The sequence below is a fragment of the Onychomys torridus genome, chromosome 5, assembly GCF_903995425.1.
Source record: "Onychomys torridus chromosome 5, mOncTor1.1, whole genome shotgun sequence".
Taxonomy (NCBI): Eukaryota; Metazoa; Chordata; class Mammalia; order Rodentia; family Cricetidae; genus Onychomys; species Onychomys torridus.
Genome location: NC_050447.1, coordinates 29,968,145 through 29,988,689, shown reverse-complemented (window position 1 = coordinate 29,988,689; position 20,545 = coordinate 29,968,145). Strand labels below are relative to the sequence as shown.

General features: G+C 39.8%; 1 protein-coding gene across 5 annotated transcripts in view; it reads left to right on the top strand.

Moving 5' to 3' along the window:
* Positions 1-20,545, top strand: part of Cdh11 (cadherin 11) — a 162,843-nt gene that overhangs the window by 62,577 nt on the left and 79,721 nt on the right. For 3 of the 5 annotated variants that reach the window (XM_036187122.1, XM_036187126.1, XM_036187123.1), the window contains exon 2: positions 3,788-3,915. The gene's annotated coding sequence lies outside the window, so the exon portion shown is untranslated. Of the gene's footprint in view, positions 1-2,597; positions 2,686-3,787; positions 3,916-20,545 lie in introns of all 5 variants that reach the window. The other 2 variants (XM_036187125.1, XM_036187124.1) reach the window with 1 other exon arrangement.

The window sequence follows — 20,545 nt, the reverse complement described above, 5'->3', positions numbered from 1 at the left end:
GGTAGAGTATGGATGTGGCAAGGCTGGATTCAGAAGAATAGAAGGAAACACATGATTCCAGGTTAGAGGGCCATGGAGTATGTGCAAAATGACAGAAAATGGACATTTTAACATGAAGAATTCTGCAGAAGGCAAAGGTGTAGAGTAAACCCTCACAGCCCTCTCAGACCCTGGAACACTGCTAAAAACTCAAATAAGTTTAGAGTGTTTGTATTATGTCATAGTTAGAAGGTAATCCTTTCCCCAGAGCTCACAGCTCCTCATTCACAAAGTTTTGGAGTTGACAGAACTCTAAATACTTAAACAATGTGCCATCTTTTAGTTTGTTTGTTCGTTTTGTCCAAAACATCTCTGTGACCTTTCGATGAAAGACATTTCATATGGAATTGCCTGCAAGGTGAAGACGTAAGGCAAAGAGAAGGCTGTGACCGCCAGCAATAGTTTTACTCCACAGGAGATACCAACAGTGTTATCTCAGATACAAGATAATGTATTATATATAACTTGGTAAAATGCCTTTTTCAGACTGTTTATAACATTTTAATAATCTATTGCTCATTAACATCCCATTCAGATATGTGTTGACTGATAACAATTCTTAATTACCCTACACAGTGCTGAGAGTTGTGTGAACACATGTAGACACTACTTTATTTGGAGTCTCTCCAGTCATGTAATTGGATAAGTAAAATTTTATAAACGTTTGAAAAGGTTGCAAATTAAAATTGGCACCTTTGTTCATATGTGTCTGGGACAAATAGAGATAGGAAGGTGCTCTCTCTCTCTCTCTCTCTCTCTCTCTCTCTCTCTCTCTCGTGTGTGTGTGTGTGAGTGTGTGTGTGTGTGTGTGTGTGTATGTGTGTGTGTGTGTGTGTATCTATACTGACTGCTTCAGGAAGAGTAGCTTAAATAATATATACTTACCTCAGAGTCTGGAGACTAAGTAGTTCAAGATGAAGGCACTAATAGTAGGTTTGGTTCCTGGGATGACCATTTTCTGGTCTTACAGACAGTCATCTTTTCACTTTTCTCTCACATAAGAGAAATATAGACACAGAAGAAAAAAAGGAGAGAGAGAGAGAAAGGGAGATGGAGAGAGAGAGAGAGAGAGAGAGAGAGAGAGAGAGAGAGAGAGAACATACTATACATTCTCACTTTTCATGAATGCTAATATCACCAAAGGAGCCCTACTTCCACCTAAGTATCTCTCAAAGGAGGCCCCAGCCTTCAAATACTATTATATAGATGTTGAGAGGGGGTCACAAACTTTCAACCTACAGGACCTGTCCTTCAATTCATACTCTTTCACATACAAAATACAGTCATTCCATTTGAAGAGCTCCCTAATTCTGACTTGTTTTCACACTACTTTTATACTTATTTATTTTTATTGAAAATAGCTATATATATAGTCTGATTACCTTTTACCCTCCTGCAATTCCTCCATGATCCTCCCTATTTCCCTACCCACCCAAATCCATACCCTTTTCTTCTTTCTCATCAGAGTATAAATAGTCATCACAAAAAAGGTAAAATAAAAACAGATGAACCGGAATAGGAAAATAAACAAACAAACAAACAGAAGAAAAGTTGCCCAAAGGAAAGCTCAAGAATGCAGATAGACACAGAAATACAGAAACAGACAAATATGTTCTCATACCTACATCCAGAAATCTCATAAAAACACAAAACCAGAAACTGTAATATACACTCAAAGGTAAAATGAGAACAATAACAACTAAAGCCCCAACACTGCATTTTGAGAAAGAACCTCCAAACAATGCTATTGAGTTCCTTTCTTCTTGGCCATCTACTGCTAGGTATGGGGCTTAGCATCAATACCCAATGAGACTCCGTGAAGAAAACTAATATTTTATTTGGGAGTGGTTATCATTTGAAGATAGCTTTTGGGTTGAAGATGGGGGCTCATGTCCATTTCCCTTTTCAGAGCTGGGACCCCATCTATTCTAGACCTGTGCAGTTCCTATTCATGCTGCCACAGTCTATGTGTGTGGGTCCTATTGTATTTAGAAGCCTTGTTTCTGCGGCATCCTCATGCCCTCTAGCTCTTCCAATCTTTTACCTTATATTTCTGAGGGTCTCCTGAACTGTAAGTGGTGGTAGGAAGTGGGGTAACAGTAGTTTTAATCTTCCACCTCTCATCTAAATTTTATCTATATCAAACATGGAATAATCAAATCACAGTTCATCCTGAAGCCAAATCCCCTGTAGATATGAATTTGTAGACCCAAATGAATTATGTGCTTCTGTGATATGATATTGAGAGGCATAGGGTAGATAGACATTCTCATTCCAAGAGGAAGAAATTGTAAGAAAGAGTGATGGGTTCCAAGCAGGTCTAAACCTAAGAGGGCAAACCAATATCTATGAAAGGTCAAGAAAAATTGTCTTCAGTTTGAAAGTTCTGTTTTTTAGATCCATTGAAATAAAGGCCTCTCACCTGAGGTTCACTTAATGTCAGTTAATTGGTTATAGCAATGTAGTTGAGATATAGTTTCTGAGATCTAAACATGTGATTTATTGGTGGCAACATATTTGCTGCCTGGCTACAACATGTTTCCTGCCTCTTTTATCAGCTCCATGTTGTGTGAATGCCTCCATGTGTGTCCAGGATAAGTCCAGGGCTGCCCTGTCCTTGGCATCCTGAATATCTCACACAATAAGGTAATTTTATTGTTTTTGTTGATAAGATCTCTCAATCAAGGTGCTAGGAGCACATTTTAGATTTCAAATGCATATATTTTCTTTCAGTGGGGGTTTTTCTTTGTTTTGTCTTTTATTTTGTGTTTTGTCTGTTTTATTTTGCTTGAATGTATTGTATTAAGGAGATATTATATAGAGAAAGGAAAAGTAGAATTTGAGATATACAGAGTACGATAAATAGTTAATGAAGGTTTTAATTAAGACCAAGCAGAGCTGGTCATAGAAGGTGGACATTCTAGAGCTGAATGGCATTTGAGAAGATCTGTGGGCTACAGTCTTAGGGATGCTTTGCTTCTTGACTCAGTGACTCAGTTTTCAAAGATGACAGCTGTTTAGACACTCCATGTATTTTTCTCCATTCCTTAAACTAATACATGAACAGATGTTCTGGGATAAGGAATGTGCTAAACACTCCAGTAGATACAAAGTTCAATCAGACCAAAATCCAGACAGAACACATCTCCTCCTACACAGCAAATCTAGATTTTTGCTGTAGGGAAGGGGAAATGCAAGTCAGATGAAGATTGGCAAGAATGCACAGCCCCATGCTCTGATCTTCTTGGATGTGAACTATCCTACCACAGTTCCCTGTCATGCTTGAGTAGATCATGGCATGAGGACTGGTCAGCTGCAAATTACTGTTTTTCATCTTTGGATGGAATGCACGACTTTGAATCAGAATATATGATGACTGGAAAATTCTTTCTGAACACTTTCTATCTACCCTGAAGAGGTTATTGTTATTTCTAGAGCAAGTGGATGTGATATTCACAGCAGAAGCACTTGGACAGTCCTCCAGCTTTACCTTTGTTATCAAAGTACTAAAGATATATGTGGTTAATCACACTACCCTGGTGATTCTAAATCCACAAGTTTCCCCAGTTTTTCATACAATTGTAATAGCTTATTTATCTTTTCTTTGTATGCCTAGGGTATTGTCTTTGATGGGAAAAGTCTGTCTTATGCAACTGTCTATCCCCAATATAAAGTAGGGAGTTACTTTAGTAATTGCTACTATATCTATATTACTAATGATGCTTCTTTTCTTTATTTTTTCTTTCAGAAATCACTGTGCTTTTGGCTTTGTGGCCCTGTGAAGACATTCATTTCTGTTGTTATTTGTTAAATGACAAATCAGATGGGAGGAGTATGTTATAGGAATTGGCAGCAAGTGTCCAATGGGTGAAGAAGGTAAGATGGGTCAGCAGTACTGAGGGTGTCACATGTTAGTATATCTGTGAAGATGGGAGTTATGCCTTCTAGTTACAGTCCTCATGTCTGGCTTGAGGTGGAATTTCTCTAAACCTGAAGTGGAATTTTAGAGGGAGGGAAGTCCATCTCTTTGGCTTTAAGAAGGCAACTATTCAATATTTTGTTTTGTTTGTTTGTTTTTGTTTGTTTTTTGTTTGTTTGTTTTTGTTTTTTTTGAGACCGGATTTCTCTGTGTAGCTTTGCGCCTTTCCTGGAACTCACTTGGTAGTCCAGGCTGGCCTCAACTCATAGAGATCCGCATGCCTCTGCCTCCTGAGTGCTGGGATTATAGGCGTGTGCCACCACCGCCCGGCCTCAATATTGTTTTGGTTGGGATCTCTTTATGTTGTACCTGTTAGGCGTCAATCTGGGAAAGACAATCTTTTTAACTGACTATGGTATGGAAGAAAGAAAAAAGAGTAAAGATGATAATTCTCTGATGAGGACATGTTTGGACAAACTGATTAAGATGATTGCTACCCTGAAATTTTATCTTTTTCTTACTTTTGAAAGGAAATTTTTAAAATAAAAACAAGGTAGCTTGCATTATTAAAAAAGAAAGAAAGAAAGAAAGAAAGAAAGAAAGAAAGAAAGAAAGAAAGAAAGAAATAAATTGCTAAGAGTTTGGAATGCTCATACCTCAAAAGCCAGGGAAGCTCAATCATGAGCCAGGGCGTGTGATTTTAATGCTAGGCCTAGCTTTGCTGTTCACTGACTGAATGTCTTTAAGTTAATGAGCTCTTTTCTGAGATAATGCAGTGATTGGATTCTGAATCTCTGACAGTTCTGTGGATCTCTGAGTGGCCTGATACTCACTATGTAGACCAGGTTGGCTTCAAACTCATGAAAATCCACCTGCCTCTGTCTTCTGAGTTTTGTGATTGAAGGCATATACCACCATACCTGACTTCCAGATAGAAATTTTAACATTAATTCTTTTGTCATGACTTGTTTCTTTCTGGGATTCTAGATCTATCTATCCAAATGTCTGTGTCCATTGTGCATACCTACATCTTCCAGGTAGTACATGTGTACAGGCTAAATGCATGTTACATGTTTTCCTCTAAATCTTCACTGTGTCCTATATCTCACATTTCAGTGGGAGAATAACTGTTTAACCAGAACAGAAACACAGGAAAGATTCTATGTGTCTCTCAGTTCTTATCTCTTACAGTAACTGATTCTAGTAGATTCCTATATGTACTAGTTTCAATTATTCCTTTATTATTTTTTGTTCATCTATTAAAACTGACACTATCCAAGGCAAGACAGATTCTTCTCTAATATTTCTGATGTGTTGGCTTCTCTAGCTATCTGTCTTCATCAGCTCCAAAGTGTTCCATCTTCCATACATACAGTGAGAAGTGTTTTTCTAAGTCTGTGTATTATGTTATTTTTCTGGTTCATCCCCTTTAAAGACAGACCTATGGATTAAGTATGAGTTTCTATTTTAAAAATAATTTATTTAACTTTGTTTTATGTACACTGGTGTTAAGGTATTAGGTCCCCTGAAACTGGAGTTACAGATAGTTGTGAGCTGCCTGGTGGGTGCTGGGAATTGAACCCGGGTCTTCTGAAAGAACAACCAGTGCTCTTAACCTCTGAGACATCTCTCCAGCCCCTAATTATGAGTTTCTTAAGAGACTTCCAGAATCCTTTAATAAGAAAGCCACCCTTTTACTAACCAGATTCACATCTAAGCCACTCTTTCTGCACACCCACTCTTTCTTACATGTCCCTCCAGGAGCTATCCATTAAGGCACAGGCTCATTTCCCCAAAACAATAACATTTCTCTTCTTCTTACATCTTAGCTTGGACCTCATTATTCCTAAAAAGATTTGTTTGCTTGTTTGCTTTCATTTTTTATTCCCTAAGATCAAGTTATGGTTGTCTCCTAGACAATACTTCAGTGGCTAGGGATTACACCATCCACAGTAATTTCACATCGGGTCATAATTGTCAGCATATGAATCAGTTTTGTAGTAACTGTGATCAAACAGAAACAGCTCACAGGAGGAAAGATTTATTTTGGCTCATTGTTTGGTGGAAACTGAGTTCACTGTGGTTGGGATGGTAGGCTGTAGATGAGGCCCATCACAACATAGATGAATGACAGAGCCCTTCACTTCACATCATGGGGGCATAAGGGGATTACTAAAATCAGCTACCTGGCATTGCTTGTTTGCACTGTGTCAGGAGCATGCTGTCTTTAGAGGTATCACCCCCTTAATGCTTGCTTTATGCTGAAGCTACTATTATTATTCAAAAAATTTAAATGAGAAAACTCAAACTTGCAGAGGATAAGTTGCCGATAGCAATACACTGCAACTTTTTATCTTTTAGTTTGTATCAATGGAACATCTGACTTTTCTATAGTTGTGCCTTTTGCCAATCTCCTTCTGCCTTTCCTCTAAATTAATGCCTCTGCTCTAAATTATGAACAAAAAACATTTCCTCCACATGAGGCTGCTTCTTTAGTCCTCTGAAACTATTGTTAAAAAAAGACAGGCATCTAGCCACTGTGTGTGCAATGTGTAAGTCTCTGGAGATTTGTTGGATTGTTTTGTCTCATATATTAATGAGAGTCTCTTTGGGGAGAGAATTTCCATTTGAGAAGTCTTCAAACTCCCCCCCCCCCCACCATGCTCTGGTTAACAGTCAATAGGAAAACAAAAACACAAACAAAACCACAGTGCATGAAACAATCTGCAGTGGAAGCCAGGCTGCGCCTCCTTGCTAAGCACCAGCCTGATTGGGAAATCGCAAGGTGGGTTGGGCTGCCTCGGTGTTAGCATCTCCTCTGCTCCTTCGCCCCGACGCCTGCTTAGGCAGGTGGCTTGCATTTCTCCTGTGGTTATGCCTGTGAATGCTGATCATCTTGTTTTTTGCCAAGGCTGATAGGCCTCTTCATTTTATCATCCCTCTGAATTCTTCACTCGGGTGTGCTAATGCCACTTCCTATTTTTTTCTTGATAGTGGGGACAGGTAGCATAAGGTACTGATGAAACTGTCAAAAATTAAACAGAAAGCACTTGTAGAAAATCTGTTAGATTTATTTTTCCACCTAGAGATTAAACATAGCCTTTTCTTTGGGACTTTGCATTGCTTTTTTATTCAAGGCAATGAACCAAAATATTCTTATGCTTCCAGGAAAATCATTGAGACCAAGGAGCCTGCTGCCCACAAGTCCCTATATAAATTCAAAACCACCACCACCACCACCACCACCACCACCACCACCACCACCACCACCACCACAAAAAGCCATAACACTGATGGAATAAATTCTTGGACTTTTCAGGACAGAGTTCTGATCTACAGGAAAGGGCTTTTATGTCTCTGGGGAGAAAACAGCTTGTTACTGATCAGCTTCTAGGAAGAACAAAGCAAGTCAAACCATGAGTTTGACTCAAGACTTGGTTTCTTAACGTTGGGGGTTCAGATGAATCTAGAAGTGTGCCCATTTCTTTTCTACTTGATTGGCAATATATGAGGACTTTAGGGTTTCTTGTTCTGATCCCTGTGATTTGCCGTAAACACAGGTAGGAATGAAAAGGACATTTTCTTTCTTTTAATGATGCTTGCATCCAAGTAGATCTGTATGAGGTACTCAAATCTAGGTGTCAAGGAAACAGAGGAGAGACTTTCAGCACATGGTTGAGACAGGGCTGGGTACATAGGAACAGCTCTTAGGTCAACCTCTCAGGAAATTCGCTGGAGCTTTCTTTCCAGTCCCTAGCCTATCTGTAACTTAGGTACTCTTCTCAGTTCACGAGAGGAATTCCCCAGGCAGCAGGATTGATGTCAGCCCTGCAACCCTGCTGGGTATTTAATAGAGCCCTGGGGCCTGCAAATGAATGGCTTGGAGAAGTGAAAGGGAAGTGTCCTTTGCAAAAGAGGAGCTCAAGTGCACTGACATCCTGCTGAGTAACAATCAGCAGGGGCTGCAGGTCACAGGTCACCCAATTATTTCTCATTTGCATAGAAGTCAATTCCAGAAAGCTGCTTGGAGGGCAACTCACCTGTGCTGCCAAACCCACCAGGCTCTGAATTGTCACTGACAGCTCTAAATGCTGGCAGCCTGCTGCTGTGTCCTCTGTGCCTGCTGGGTCTGTCTGTGAATGCACATTTCCTGTTTTCAGGATGTAGGCCACCATGGAGAAGGAGGCCAAGTATCTGTCTGAAGCCAGTGTCACTGGGATCATAAACAGACACTTCATTCACTTGTTGACTATATACTGCAGTGTATATCTTCGCTATGTGTAATGAGACAGCTACTCCCCGAATCAGGGATCAAACTTATGATGCTATTATGGACTAGGCCTAGTGAATAGCTTATCCCTCAATGAACTCCAGTCTAAAGGATAATCTTACACCAAAGTGAAGGTGCTCTGTTTTGCTTTATTTAACTCACAACACAAAAAGGACCGTTTTTTTTAAACAATAATTGTGTGGTGTTTATTGACCATCTTTATAAGGCAGGCTCAGTCTTCCACAGTTTGCAGTTATTATCTTGTTTGATGTAACTGAAACTTTGACTGACATGTTAGGTGTTCTGATAGATGAGGATACTGACGTTCACAGTAGCTAGAGAACTTGCAGAGGGCTTCATGATTGACCATGGATAGGTTGGTTTACTGCCTCTGTGCACATTAGTGTGATATCTCGCAGCTATCAGTAAGTCTTTTGCCTCTTGTAAGTCTTTTGCACCTTGATTATTAGTCTCAATCAACTTGTGTGGGAGGAAGTTAGAGGATGGTATTTATTGCAATTATTCTGGTATAGTCATATTTCAAAACTCCATGACAGATTTAAAAGTTACATAGTGGTTTCCAGTACCAACAATGTTCTGGGGAGTTGTTTTTCATCAACCATCTTTCACTGGTGTGACTTATTTTATATCTTGAACTAAGTAATAAGCCTGCTGTAAAAATCAGTGTTTACATATGAATATGACAGTGAAGCTGAAATTGTACCTATAAACAACCCTGCCCTGCATTCTGTTGATGAGGTGGGGCTGGCAGACTATTGATGCTACACACAGAAGGGCTAACTCTTCTAGACAAAATCAGAAGAGGCTTCAGTAAGGGAGGTAATCACTGGGTTTAGAATTGAGCATGGATAGGATTGACCAGGAGGAGGTGAGGAATGATTTTCTAGGTAAAGGTACTGCTACAGAAGTTCCACCTACGGCCATGACTAAGATATGCCATAAATTGTTTATGTGTAGACAAATAAGATGATTGAATAGAGGTGATTTCAAATTCAAATGGAAAGCTTGGTCCTCAGAGAAACCTTGTCCAACATGCATGCTTTAATTTCCATCCCTCTATGCCACCACTATGTTTGGTACATAACTGTTCAGAGACTTTCAAAGCAGTTACAGGGACATACACTCAAAGAGTCATTTATGTTCAAGGAGGCACCCAACTGCTGTCTCCTGCATACTGTTCTACATCACAGTTTGAAAAAAAAAAATGTTTCTTTCTTCTTTTAATTGTGCTTGTTTTGTTTAAAACATTTCTGTTTGCTTTTAAAACATTTCAAACCCAGGAAAGAATTAAAAGACAAAACAGTACAAGAAATCATCATAACCTTTCACCTAGCGTCACTGACTCATGAAAGTCTTTCGGTTGTATTCTAAACAACGGTTTTATGAACTATCACTTGAAATCAGGATACAGCTTGTATGTCACTTAAATAGAGACTCCAGTAAGTGTCCTATTTCCACGCTTTTATGGAAAGAAATAGCCCTGATGCATCGGCAATCAGGAGCGTATTTCTTGACCTGCCAGAAGTAGCTGATCAGCCCTGATAATACAGGTGGACAGAGGAGACCATATTTTAGTACCTTGACCTTTAGGGAAGAATTTGACACTGACTTAATTGATCATTAGGGACAGCCATTTGAAGAAGGAGTGTATGTTCCCTGTGCCTGTCTTGTGTGCTCAGTGGCACAGAGAAGCAACAGACAGTTCAATTGAAATGCAATCTCTTCATTTCCGACAAGCAGCCATTTAGACAGCATTATCTTTTCTGTTCTGCTTGTCAAAGTCAACAAAATCTCAAAGACTGGTGTAGGATTCCCTCCTTTGAAAGATCAAAGCATCTCAGCACTGCTCAAGTTATCTGTGTACTTCCTCTGTGTATTACATTCAAGGGATAATGTGCATGCAAAGTGAGAGGACCTATGTATGCTGGGACAGGCAGGAAATAAGCTAAAAAGCCAATGTGACAGGGTTTTGTAGTCCTGTGGTCTAGTTCTCTGGTGCTCATTCATTCTTTCTCTCAGCAAACAAGTCCTGAAAGCCTTCAGGGCACACTATTTTTTTTTCTTTTTCATTTTTAAAATTTATTCTTCTCTTATACAATACCTCCTGACCTCAGTTTCCCCTCTCTCTACTTCTCCTAGTCCCCCCTACCTGCCCTCTCCCACATTTCCCTTCATAAAAGATCAGGCCTCCCAGGGTTATCAACCAGGGTTATCAACCAAACACAACATAACAAGTTACAATAAGGCTAGGCACAAACTCTCATATCGAGGTTGGATGAGGCAACCTAGTAGGAGGGAAAGGGTCCAAGAGGAGGCAAAAGTCAGGGATACCCTGCTTTCACGGTTAGCAGTCTCACAAAAACCTACACAACCATAACATATATGCAGAGGACCTAGCTCAGACCTGTGCAGGACCCTTGATTGTTGCTTCAGATTCTGTGAGCCCCTGTGAGCTTTGCTTAGTTGATTCTGTGGGACATGTTCTCCTGGTGTTCTCTACCCTCCAGGCTCCTACAATTCTTCCTCTTCTTCTGCAGGGTTCCCTGACCTCCTAATGTTTGGCTGTGGGTCTCTTCATCTGGTCCCATCTGTTGTTGGATGAAACCTCTCTGATGACGATTGAGCTACGCACTAATCTATTATTATAGCAGAAAATCATTAGGGGTCATTTTATTGATTTCTTCGGCCAGTTGTGTTTGGTTATATCCTAGGTCTCTGGGATACCCAGCTTCCAGATCCTGGCCATCAAGGCAATGACAGGCATGACGTCCCACTGGAGGTAGGGGCCACAAGTTAGAACAGTTATTGGTTAGCTACTCCCACAGATTCTGTATTACCATTTTTTCCCTGCACATCTGTCAGGCAGGACAAATTATAAGTTTAAGGTTTTGTGGCTGTGTTGGTGTTCCAGTCCCACCATGAGAAGCCTTGCAGGACATATTTTTTCATGATCTTTGCTGAGATATAGTTTTGCTTTTTGTTTTTGTCCAGGTGGGGAGGGTTCCTCTCAGGAGATGAAAGTGACACAAAGAACTATATCAGTTGAAAAAACAATTGAATCTGAGCACAGTGGGTGGGGGGGCAGTTCAAGGAATAAATTCCTAGGTATGTATTAACTAACTTATTTATTCATTAGACACACATCTATTGGCTGCTTTCTGAAACTAAATTTACATAAGCACCTGCCAATAAACTCATGATACTTCCTATTATAAGGGAACTCATAAACCTAAGCAGGCATCCTTTGTCCCTTTCTAGGTCTAGCTGTTCCCTTAGAGTGGAACCTATATGACATTTCAGCTGTCCCTAGATAGTTTCAGAAGGAAATCACGCCATTGCTCATCTGTCCTTCCTGATATCACATGGTTCCTAAGCCATAAGATTATCTTTCCCTCTAGAGGCACCCAGATTACCCTATGCCCTTTGGAAAACTCAGAGCTCAAGGCAATGAGAAAAAAAGAAAAGGAGAGGGAAAGAAAGGTAACAAGCCATATTAAGTCTGCCACCAATTCTTTGTGTTTGAGGAGAATCCAGAAGGTTACAGTCAGACATCTGGCAGATGCCTCCATTTAGAAGCTTTAGAGAAATTTTGAAGGGGCCAGTGAGTTCATCCTTTTGAGAGGCTCTGAATTTTAGTATCCAAGCACCATGCCAAATGCTGTTAGGTTGCCATAGTAACAGTTCCTATACTTTTTATTTCACAGGAAAAAAAAAAACATTTTAAAAATACTGGTTACATACATGCAAAGGCTACTGAGTAAGTACCTCTCTAAATCAATGTCTGGAAGATATCTACTCATTATAGACATCACGCTGGACCTCTTGACACCTCTAACTACATTTCCTAATTATAGTTAATAAACAGACCTAGGCATGTACATAGGTAGGAGACTGCTTTTCTAACATGCACAAGGTCCTGGGTTTAATCTCCAGCATTGCCACTCCCCAAAAAGAAGTTTGGAGAAGTTTCAGAAAGACTCACATTCATTGGCCTAAATGGTGTGCATTATTCTTGAGCAATGAAAGACAAAGCTTGTGGGTTGAATGGTTTCACACTCTGCAAGGCATCAGGCTGGACTGCCTTCTCCACACAAGCCTTCATACCACTGCAATGCAGAGCTGGCCAGGATGGCTGGTGCTCAGGGTCTAATAATAATAAGTCCATGTTTTCCTCCTTATGCATCTCCACGGAGCTGCATCATTTGGTCTTTGTGGTGCACATTGTGTCTAGTAGCTTTAGTTTAGGCCATAAGCTTTAGAAGCTTGCACTCTTTCATCAGGTACATTGCCTTGATTACTGCCTGGTATATTAGACTAATATGAGTCCTATACCTACTCTTTCTTACCTCCAGAAGCCCCCATCCATCCTACCATGTAACCTCCCATCCACAACATGTTGCAGGTTGTCCCTATGATAGTGTGAACCTGATGTTCCCATACTCAAGCCCTTCTCTGCACCCATTTGTCTAGATTTGAAGATAAAATCCTATCTTCTCTGTAGGGATTTCTGATCCTGTGACATAGCTGACCACTTCTTAACCCTGTTCACAGACATCTCAGTCCCTCAGAATATCACTGTAAGGTCCATAAACCCTTTCCCTTCATGGAATCTTTTATCCATTAAAATACTGAAATTATGTTTTATACAAATTTTGGCTTAAAATGAGTATAATTTTCTATTTTAAAAGTTATTTTTTCTGGTTATTGCTTTTGCCCTTAACTACCCACCATAACTACTGGTAATACCCAATTCCTAGAGACACTGCATACTTACGTCCATATATTAAGGACATAGAGGAATCAATATCAAACTAGCTTGGAAATTTCATATCTGCTTGTTAGTTTGTACACCTACAGAAAGTGCTATGTAGGATGCTGGCAATAAGACGTAACTGCTCTAATGAGTGCTGGACCCTAGCACAGATGGGGTATATAATCTCCAAACTGCTCCACACACTGAAGAGAAATTGGCAGTGTGTAGTTGCCAAACAAAGAGAATTATTTTTTACTGAGGATATGGACATTGGTAGGTTCCCCATGTACCAGTGGATGGCCCTGTCCCCATACCTATCCGTATATGAAATCACTAACTAAACATAGTGAGTTATTAAACAAACAACAGACACAGAAAAAACTGTGTGTATTAAGTTTTAGAATAATAAATGAGTTTAAATTTCATTTTTCCTTCTGACTTGAAAATAAATTATAGCCTTTTGGTAGATCGCTAAATGACTATGAGCGCTGGCACTATGCTTACTCTGCCTTCTGGAGAAATCAGCGCTGTTGTTCCTCTGTTAATCCAGTGTCATTTATTTTTCTTCAAGTCTGCAAGGTTTGGGAGGATAACCTTTGGGTGTTTAATATCATCCCATCTCTTGGAGTATATATGTACATGCCTGCCGGGTGAACAGGTTACAAAGGCATGAGACATAGTCCCTAACCACTTTATTTTCCACTGCTGTTGGTTTTGGAAGACTAACCTTTACAATAATGGTTTCAAACCTATTTTTAAAGGGACTGGATTATTCCTCACACTAACTTTATAGCCCTTAAAAGTTTGCATTGCACTTCCTGTAACCTTTTCATCCTAGTTACTTTGATTGGCATTGTTCATCTCAGTTGTCTCATTACATGGAAGAACAAATTGAAGCTGAGAGGGTTTAATCAGAATCTAAAAAATAGAATTCTGTCTGCACAGAGTCCAATACAGTATATAATATGCAATGAAGCCAGAATGTAATATGTATCTCTCACTCACAAAACAACGTTGGTGTTTTTCCCAAACTAGGTAACAACTAAGCCAAATTAAAGCAAAACTTGTTTCATTTTTCTTTTGCTATTTGGTGAGTACCAAGATATCTGAGAAACTGAAGATACAAAATGGAATAGGATGTCTTTTAAACGATATAGTAAGTGTGCTACTTTTCATTACTGGGAAAAACACCCTGAGACAAATCAGTTAAATTGGTTAAATTGAAGGTAGCTTTTTATTCCTCAGATCTATAGGTTTCAGTGCCTGGCTGTCTCCATACTGGTGGCAAAGCAAAGCACCACACCAGAGTGCCGGGACCACCTCGACCAGCAAGGAAGACATGACACCAGACTCTTCTTTTAGCAGTTTACTCAGGACCCTTGAACAATCTTCTGACTTCTGACCCTGGGGAAACCCGCTCACAGCCTTAAGTAATCACTGGGTAGCCAACCCTGATACGCCATGTGGGCACTACCAATAGGTCCAGGTGCGTGTAAGCAAGCCAGATTCTCAGCCTTAGCCAATTAAGGAGTTGTTTATCACAGAGAGCGCTCACCATCGGGAAGGTGGAAGGTGGAAGCCGGCGCCATCTTTGAGGCGTGGCTGTACACAGCTCTCTACACCAGAGGTGCATTCTGTGACAAAGAAGATCACTTAATGGTGACTGGGAAGCAAAAGAGGGCAAGGCGGTGCTATCCTCAAACACTGTCTGGGAATACCTCAGTTATCTTCCTTCCTTACTCTAGTCCACACCGTGAAAAGGTTCCATTGCTTGCCATAGTGCTCTATTGGTAGTTTGGGTGATACCTAAGAGTCAACTCTGTCACTATATTAGCCAGTGTCTTCTTCACTACAGGATTTATGGTCTCTGTTCTTGGCAGAAAACCGTCTTCAGCTTAGTCACTTCAAGGCTTGTTTTGATTATAGGTTCCATCTCACTTAGGGAAATGGAGTTTCCATGTCCTGGGTTAACACATATGAAGGACTGAGAAGTAAATGTTTGGCCCACTCATCTCTCGTAGAGATAAATTTGATGCATCATCTACCTCTAGCCAGAGGACCATACATGGTGATGAGAGCTACTGTGAGACTACATCTCCCTCACCCCCATCTCTTTAAGAATGCCTCTGCTTCTGTTGTTTTTCCTTTCCAGGTGTTGCTACCAAGAGTGCTTCCTAGGAAGAATACCAATATTAAATTTCATCTCAGTCCAATCTGTGACAAACTCTTTTGAATATTGCAGCAAGCCTTCTGTGTCTTTGAATGAATCCATAAGATTCACATGCTCCATCACTGTTTTCATTGATGACTTAATTATCAGATGATACTTAGAATCATGCTAAGAACAAAATTACAGCTGTGATCAGACTTTATGGTCACATAGAATTTAACTGACATCTGCTCTGGATACAGAGTTTAATCCTGTTTCTGTACTCTATGCCTCTTCCCAAGCATTTTGTCTGTCTTGTCCTCTGAAGGACAGTTAAAAGAAATCTTCTATTTCCTGGGTTCTTCTCAGGAAATTCCTATATCAAAGAATAAATGCTGCTTCCAAGAGATCAGTAGTGGTGTTGCAATGACATTTTCTTACCCTATATGAGTGTGCAAGATGGAGTCTGAGTTAAGGGGGTCATGGAATGGAGCAGAAGAACAGAGTATAATATGGTTACTCAGAATGGTTAGGAGATGTGAGACTGGCTGCCAGTGGAAATCACTGCCAGGGTCATAAATTGAAAAGATATGATGGAAGAGAACCAGATTTTAATTTAAGTTCTAACAATATTGAATAAGGGTAGGGATTAGGTTCCCTTGCAATTCTTATGGTTGCAATAAAAAAAAAAAAACACTTAATGGAATTACAGCTGAATCAGACTCAAGCCAGATGCTAACTGTGCTGCCCATTTCCTCCTTTCTATGATTACTCTTTGCCCCATCCATTAACTTCAGGTTCCATTGCTGTTAAATGTCAAATCCACTTCTTCTTGACACAGGGACTCTGCTGTTACCATGTTATCAGCCTTGAAACCTCCCTGTATAACTGGCACTTCCAAATTATTTAAGTATTGGCTTAAATGCACCTACTTGACAGGATTTCTCCGACTCCACAGAAAAGCCTCAACTTATACTCATTATGCTACTCTTCCATATTTCATCATTCCATCTAATCATTCAAAGACTATCATTCATTGATGAATATGTTTGTTTACTGTCACTGTTAATTTTTGTGTTGTCCAAGTCACTTATGCCATTGGCAGACGTCAAAGTTCTAGATGCCTGTCCTTGCCTGTATTATGAGGGCCAAGAGCAATGTGATCCATACTAATTAGCTTTCTAAACACTTCTAGAGTGTATGACAGAGCAAATGTAAAATTTTTTTTAGTGTTTTCTGTATACATCCATAGGATTGGATGGCTGTGTTGATTCATTAAACAAAGGATATAGAGTTTGGCCTCATCTGTTTTCTAGGTTGAGCAGAGTCATTGGACATCTCTAAGTTCTTCCTGGATCATCAGGCAGATGGGAGCTGCAGCCAGTCCTGGAACAGTCCATTCCTGGGGTGCCAATAGCTGCATAATGGTTTCCCTATGTGTGCATTTGTGCATTAACACTGGCCTTTTGGCTTTTCTTGACCTATCCCTATGCAGGAGAGATTACATTTGTAATAACTGGAAAACTGAGGCTAACATGTAATATGGTACCCAAAGTGGTTTCACTTGAACAAACAGAGGACAATAGCCATGCACTTAAATGCTTGAGTAGTTATCAACTGGAAGAACGTACCTATAATTCTTGTTTATAAATCCTGTTAGCATAAATTTTTGAAATAGCACTTATACCACTTTATTCTTGACAAATGGTATTTGTAGCCATTGAGATATTTTATTTCAATTATACGTTTGTGTTACAGGGAGAATTCTAACAATAGCCAGGCATAAGCCACTTTTACTTTTTTCCTATCACTATTCTGGTTGTAAAACTCAACTGGACAGTTCATTAAGATGAAAAATTAGCAACACATGTTAGAGGAAAATGATCATGGAAAATGACAGTTTGTGGAGGCTTGCCTATTCAGGAATGCAGACAGAAGACAAACATGCCGGTCTTTGAAAGAAATGTCATGGGCCTATTACTCCTTACTCATGTGTTTACCAAGCTTGTATTTAAGGCTGTGGGAAAGAATAGACATAATCATTGCCAATCAAGAACATACCTTGTAGTTTGGAAGGCTAGAGATACTTCTGCTATCAATTGCTGGGCATTCCAGAAAGATATACAAGTGCTTCAAATATTTTTATTATTATTTATGCTCTTCGTGTGCAGGTGCCTACAAGGGTGGAGAGAGAGGGGGTCAGATTCCCTGCAGCTAGCATTGCAGGAAATTGTGATCCATCTGACTTGAGTGTTGGGATTGGAACTTGGGTCTTCTGGAGCAGGGATTTATCTAACCACTGAGTACTGTTTGTGAACTACATGTATGCACATGCTGTTATTTAGGAATAATTCACTCTGAATTTTAAAGAAGATTCTTAGGCATAGAGAAATGCTGATAAGCAACATATCTTATAGAAACCTTAACTACTAATGGCTATGATGCATTGCTTTTGAGGGACAGAAACACATTTTAGAATTAGAAAGTGATATTTTTTAATACTAGCAAAGAATACTTTCAAAAGGTAAATTTTCTGACATTTGAATATTATTTTAATCTGTAATTTTAAAGTATGTTATGTACCATGCACATAAATTATAGCAAATTTTGTTACATATTCAGAGAGTTGGAGTAATTTGATATAGCATGAAAGGATACAGCAGGTTGATTGAGGATTTCAAATCCTTCATTTAGTAAAATGGAGAAACATATATCCATTCTGCAGATAAGAAGCCAAGTACAAGATCAGTATAATGAGCCCAAGAAGCTTCAGATCTGGGGCCTCATGTCTGGCCTTCCTTGAGACAATATCCAAATTCTTATACTTTGTCCCACTGGTCCCAAGAAAATACATACCCTGGAATGTAGGAATAAGGTGGATGGGAACAACCACCACTAGGATTTGTTCCTGCAGAAAGTTTTAATCTTTGGAAAGCCACATCTCTTCATTTCACACATCTTTTCTTAGAGCAACCCAGTGAGACAGTTGTATATGTACCTGAGGGGTTAGGCATCACCCAGCTGCAAAGCGATAAAGAGAAAAAGACTTGACCTGCCTTTTGTTGTTGTTGTTAGTTTGTGTAGGGGATGCTGGGTTGTCTTTCCCAGATATTCAAGCACCTCCTTTGCAATTCCGCTTCCATTTTCAGCCCCATCTCTCTGTAAACTGTTCTATGCATCTCATGTCCCCCATGCAAGGGGAATTTTGAAGTGAAACCCTAGAGATGTGGGACCCGTGGCCTAAAAATAGGGGTTGGAACGAGATGGTCTGTCTGTTAACTATTGAAGTGAGTGCTGCCTACTTTCTCCTTTGTAGAAAGAGAAGATGTGTTTCCATTGTATGTGCTTGTCTAGATTAAAGCCACTTAAGTCATTATCTCCTCTGCATTCATGAGAGAGCTTTGATGTCATTCTCACCGTCCTAACTTAAATAAGGGTCAAATTCTCATCCTGTTTGGCAGAGTGAGAATCTGACTCAGGATTTGTAAACAGTGCTGTGCTTCCCTTTCTTTAAGGGGGCCATTTTCTTCCCCTGCAGACAAAGGAACAGTAGCATCACTAGGTTTCAGCTGAGAAGTCAGGATGCATTAACCTCAGCAGTAAGATCAGAACAAAAGCTCTGTTTGTGATCTGCCAGAACCCAGTTGAGGCAGTCCCTGCTGGTTCGCTGCATTCAAGAGGCGTAAATATAATTAGACCTTCCAGAGTGAAAAAGAACTGGAACTTAGCAAATGGAAATTTTAAGGAGTAAATGGCCTCTTTCCCTATTTCTCTGCAGTTTGGTTAGCTTTGAGGGAACTGCAGGAAACAGCTATCTACCTACCGATCTGATCTGTTATTTCTTTATCACTATTTAAAGGTTTGGGGCTTCCTGAAATAGGTCCTGATAATCTTGGAACATTTTCCCGCCACTGATGAGCTCAGACCTGGAGTAATGACACTTGGATTTGATCTTTATCTTACCAGGCTACTAATTGGGTAATAGTAATAATACCTAAGTCACTGAAATTTTGTAACTATTAATCGAAGCCTATCTCTAATATACCTATGTCAGTGCTTGCCAATCAATGATTTAGGTGTCAAAAACTATTTGACACCTGGTATTTCCAAATTTGGGATTATGTAGACAAATGTTGGAGTAACTTTTGGAATCTAGGTCATATCTAGGTTTTGGAACATGTGTATGAGCTATCTTAGTTTATGCAGGTGGTTTAAGCCAGGTTTCTCCATGGATCTCTGTGACTGTAATTGTTGGATGTGATGGGCAAAAGCTTTATTTTGCAGAAGGAATGTGTCTATGAAAATATCCTTCAGACTTCAGAAGCAGTAGGATGTGTGGGGCTAGCAGTGATTCACTGTAAGAGATGGTGGACCTTGACTGGAATTTTACACTTGATTCTTACTTTGTGAATTTGAATAGCTCTCTGGGAAACACACTTTCTTTTTGCATAAAGAAAAAGGAGTGGAAAGCAGTAATGTCCTTCACTAACTTGCAGGGCTGAGGACAGACTTGCAGCTTTTGCACCATGAAAGAAATTGCATTTGTTTTCTCCTTCCCCAAAGTAATATAGTACTATGCAGAAGAGTACGAGCTGTGGAAGTACATTGTATTAATTATGTCAATTAATTTGCAACTCCAGTCAAGTAATTTCGCCCCATGTTTTAGTTTTCAAAAGGTTGTCTTAAGGGCTCAATACACTAAGAATTTTATCTTACTGTTTGAAAAATCACAATTCACAAAGAGTCCTCAGGGCTCAAGTCAAGTTGCAGGCAAGGCTGGAGAGCTTTGTTCCATCTGAAGACCAAAGAGAATAATCCATCAATCATCTTGATCTTGTCCTTTTGACATCCCAGATGCTTCCTTCCTCCTTTGGATCATGTTCTCTTCCACTATCTTCACAGAGCATCACTACAGCCTCCCTTCATCCACCCTTCCTTCTGCCGCCAACCTTCCTGTTGCCCTTTCTGTGTGATTGCATTGAATACATCAGATCAATCCAGGTTAACTCCCCAATCTCAAGATCTTTTTATTTATTTGTTTATTTTTCAGAGGCAAGATTGTACAGGATGATCTCAAGATTGTACAAGATTGCTCAGGATGATCTCAAGTTCACTATCTTCCAATCTCAGCCACCAGATGCTGAGATTACAGGAATAAACTACCATCAAAATCCCTAAGTCAACTCTATTGATAAAATCCCCTTTGCCATATAAGATCACATACTCAAAAATCCTTGGAATTTATTTTGTGGTATCTTTGAGGAACTACTATTATTTCTATAACACGAACACAAATTGCACCAATTTATAGGGCAGTTGCAAGGATCAGATGAGATATTGCAAGCAAAGAATCCATCCAGACTTGAACTGATATGGCATGAGGGGGCCCTGGCT